General features: G+C 36.3%; 1 pseudogene; it reads right to left on the minus strand.

The window, feature by feature from the left end:
- Positions 1-3,471: 3,471 nt before the first annotated feature.
- LOC147277345 (uncharacterized) lies at positions 3,472-4,375 on the minus strand (annotated as a pseudogene).
- Positions 4,376-4,782: the final 407 nt, after the last annotated feature.

Consider the following 4,782-nt stretch of genomic DNA (forward strand, 5'->3'; position numbering starts at 1 on the left):
GGGGTTTTTTCGTCATTCCAAGCTTAATTCTCTCTCTCTCTCTCTCTCTCTCTCTCTCTCTCTCCTTTCGAAATCTACGACGACGGCAATATAGAACCCAAATTGGGGTTCAAATCCAGACTCAAAATCTAGTCCCAGAAGATGAGAATGTTGGAGGAAAGCATCTTGGATCCATGACGTTTCCAAAAAAAAAGAAGGGTTTGATGTGGAGGTAGAAAGGAGGAGAGAGAGTTGGGAGAAAGGAGGAGAGGTTGGGGTGGCTGGAGATTGGTGGTGGCGGTGGAGATGGAGATTAGGCTTGGAATGACGAAAAAACCCTTGAAAATGATGGAATTGGATGGAGGGGTGACATTGCAAAATTTTTTAAAATTCATGTGATAGATAGATTCAATTTTTAATTTGGGTGGTGAAATGCAAACGAGATCATAATCTAGGTGGGTGACTTGTAATAAAGCCCATATATTAATATCGATCCATGCCATATATTTTTCTTTAAGCAAAAAAATGATTGGGGTGCTGCCTCTAGTTTGATTATTGGAGCTGTCTATTTTTTAACTCTATTCAAAGATCATTCATCCAAAAAATTAGATCAATCGGAAACTATTAAATCATTTAATTTTGATCGAATAAATATACAAATATAATGATTTCTATATCTAAACAAGATCATCTAATCAATTATTTAAATGATTTTTTATTTATTTAATTTTTTACAAGAATGATTCCTTAAATTGAGACTTAGAAATAGATGGCTCCGATCGTCAAATAATAATACGGAGTCGCGCGGTCCCCTAAGTGATACATCACTATGGCTAAAATAAGGTATACCTCATTTGAAACTTTCTACTAGCTAATATATGTATATATACGAAATTGATCAAGTGTGAACATTCACTGTGAAAACTCGTTGCCGAGCACTTAGTGCTGTTTCCTTCGCTAATTTTTACCCTGTTTCTTGACAAGTTTATCTCCATAGTGTGCAAAATAGTTTATGAAAGCTTTATATTAAATTTTAACTCTAGTTATTTGAGCGGACACTGCGCTCAAGCAAAATCCAAACTTCCAAAAAGATCTTTTTGGATTTTTTTATTTTGCTTGCTTCTTTCAAAGAAAGAGAAAACTGACTGCTCCAGGAATAAGGAAACAAAACCCAAAAATATATAGACATTCAAACACGGATTTTGGGAAGAAAAAGAAAAATTATGTTGTTTTAAAACAGGAAGATGCTACCAATATGAAGGGCACTTCATTTTAACTTTGTAAAAATGGTGGAAACACTTAACAATGATTTTTCTTACAAATACTATTGCTCTACTAATAGCTAGAGAGAGAGAGAGAGAGAGAGAGAGAGAGAGAGAGAGAGAGAGAGAGAGAGAAAGCTGGAGACCGAGATGCATGTTGCCATTATGCCATATATGACTTGCTCTTCTTCTAAAACGTAGGTTTAATGAACACTACAAGGATATTGACATTTATATACTGGACGGCATAGTGGCATTATTTGCCTATAAAAGACTATTGGGTTGGAGTGTTCTTTTATCATTAGTCACTGGGTTGCCACCACCCATACTCCAGTGTCGAATACACCAATATGCAATGTAATAAAGCGGTAAATAAACTATACATAATAATAGGGTTAATCTGTCGAAAATTATGAATGAAAGTTATTAAACTTTTCTAGGGTTTCTCAATAGCTATACTTGGATGGATAATTCAGAGGGCTCCTAAGGTTTCTTGCAATATATACTATATATATGAGCCTTAATTTAGGGCTTCTAAGGTTCATCAAGGGTTGTTTTGCATATTGTGAGTGAGATCAAAACATGTCAGTTTCAGCTAGAAAAATAAAATAAAATTCCAGTGGAACTTCATGTCAATTTAGGAATTCATTCTGTTCACGAATCCATAATCTAAGTTTATTCTTATTACAATCCACTTTAAATGTGAAGAGCATAGATATATCTCTTCTGCTTAGTTCTTAATTAGAGCACCTCAAACAGAGGTAGCAGAGATCATGTACTATGCCACATAGGATTTACTCTCATTCAACCGAGGTAGCAAGAGCATGCAGCAATTTGAAGAAGGCTTCATACATTGGAATATTTGCCAGTTGAAGTAATTAAGTTGCATTTGGAGTTCATCCTAATATTGAATTGAGGAAATTACAAATTTGGTTCATCCCATTATTTTGCTGCACATGAACTTTAAAGTAACAAAAGATAAGGATAAATAGTAAAATAATATTTCTCTTAGCCATTTGCTTCATCCATTGGAATAAAAATTTTGTGGAAACAAATGTTCATAACAAAATGCCACATAGATGAATAAAGTAGATATTTAACCTATATATATATATATATTTGGTACATCCCGGAGATGCTTACAGTGATCTGTTTGCTAATTAGTTTTTATAATGGGTACTCTTTTTATTAATCTGAGAAGTAGAGGACATGTGATAAGAATGTTGGTGAGGAAGACAGTGGTCGATCTGATGTATATATAAGTGGAGAGTACGTGCTTGAGAGAGGACGAAAATAAAAAGGTACAAATACTTCTTTTGATGATTAATTTATTCAAAATTTCAAAAAAGAAATCTATACTATGATTAAAATAAAAAAAGATCTATTTAAAAAGAGTAAAAGAGTAAAATAATTGAACAATATTTCAGATAGAATCAGTTACGTACTTCTCAAACAAAAAGAAAATGAAAAACACTTGACATTCATTTTGCTGTTTTAATCCATTATCAAATATTTTCAAATAATTCCTCAAAGACAAGACACGTTGCTGTTTTAATCATATCCATTACCAACATTTCAAATAAAATTTAAACAAATATAAACACTGGACACGTTCATGTTACTGTTTTAATGCACTAACAGATATCTGCAAATCATTCCTCGATCAAATACACAAAAAAAATCCCTTATTTACTCTTAAATAAAGAATTTGCATTATAAAAAGTATGTTTAATCCAATACCAACATTTCAAATATAATCGATTATTCTCAAAACAAATAAAAATTTAAAAATGAAAATGAAAAAACTAGACACGTTGATGACATATTGCACCGGCAAAACTAAAAAGTGCATGCGTGTGAAGAGACTATATATATAGTATTTACATACAATAATGAGATTGAATAGGAAGTGACGTCACTGTTTTATTCCCGGAAGAGAGTCGGCCAAACAAACTTTCGGGCCAATTGTTGGAGATGGTCTGAATATCTCCTTATTATATATTTTTATGGACATATGGGACTACGTAATCCAACCAAAGTGTTATGATTATTCTTGAGCCCCTTAGTCAACAATATCCTAACAACCTTTTTGCTCCACATCATCACTTCCCCGCCCATCATGATCATCATGTGTGCTTAATTAACTATTACAATTAAGTAATTAACTGGTAATTAGCACACGTACGTACACATTATAATTAATATCATATATGTAGTACGTTTGTACGTACTAATCATTGAGTACCTCATGACTGAAGCCCAAAGCAGCTGCTAGCTGCATCGCCTCCGCTGCCGCCTCCAAAGGCGAATCCGGCCGCTGGTCTAGTTGTCGGGGTGTCGGTGGAGGCGGCAGCGGTGGTGGTAGAAGCATGATAGTGGTGGTGGTTGTTGTTGTTGTTGGGTGTAACACTAGTGATAGGGGACAGCCAATCAAGAAGTTGAGGTTGAGGGTGTAACATTTGATGATGATGATGATGATTTGATGATTGTAGTAACCGGACTTGCCTCTTCAAGAACTTGAGATAGCGAATGGCTTCGTCCAACATGGAAGCTGTGTCCATTTTGGTACCCCCGGGAACGAGTCTTTGGAGGATACGAATCTTTTCGCTTATCCTCTCTCGCCGGTGACGCGCAGCCACGCTCTGCGGGTCATCGCTGATCCGGACGTTTCTCCGTTTCGGCTTTCGGATTGTGGCCGGGTCAATGTCCACCGGCTGCATCGCCGCCATCTTGTACATCATTTCCTTCATGGCTCCAAGCTGCTCATCTCCTTCTTCTTCATCTGCCTCCTCCTCATCTTGATGATGATCATCTTCTAATTCCGTAAAATTATAGTTATCATTCGTAGAACCTACTTCTTGAAGTTGATCGTGAACACCACCAAATTGATCATCACTTGTTATTGTAGGCCGGGAAACTTGATGATGATGATGATGAGGATGATGAGGATGAGCAGACGAGGATGGCATTTGATGAAGAGGGAAGTTTGGCCAAACTGGGTGATGGACATAGGAAATTTGATGATGCTGATGATGGAGGATGGGATCTTCCATGGAAGTATGGTCATGATCAATATCTCCATGGCCATGGCTGCCAGAGTTGTTTGCGAGCTTATTTGTGTAATTCATGTCCATGTTTATGTGGGTGTGTGTAGGTTTCCAAGTTTTTCCTATATATTTAGAATGCAATTGCTAGCTAGAAAATATTGAAGAGAGAAGAAGTATATAATTCTATCCATCTATTGATCAAGTACTGGATTCTTGAGGTGGTTTTGGATTTGGGTTTGGGTTTGGGTTTGGGTGTGAGAGAGAGAGAGAGAGAGAGAGAGATGATTTGGAAGCAGATTTTTAGCGAAGGGATCATGGAGCATGATGCAACAAAGTACAAAGATGTTGAAATATAACAAGATATTGGGGGGACCCACATGGGGGGTGATGAAAAGTAATCAAAGGCTAGGGTTGAAACTTTTTGTATCTTTTTTGGGCAAACTTGCATGTGTAGGGTCTGCTGAGAGCTTTTTCAGGCCTTGAGCTAGACTACG

Source organism: Dryas octopetala, chromosome 8, assembly GCF_963921425.1.
Source record: "Dryas octopetala chromosome 8, drDryOcto1.1, whole genome shotgun sequence".
In the NCBI taxonomy this organism is placed as follows: Eukaryota; Viridiplantae; Streptophyta; class Magnoliopsida; order Rosales; family Rosaceae; genus Dryas; species Dryas octopetala.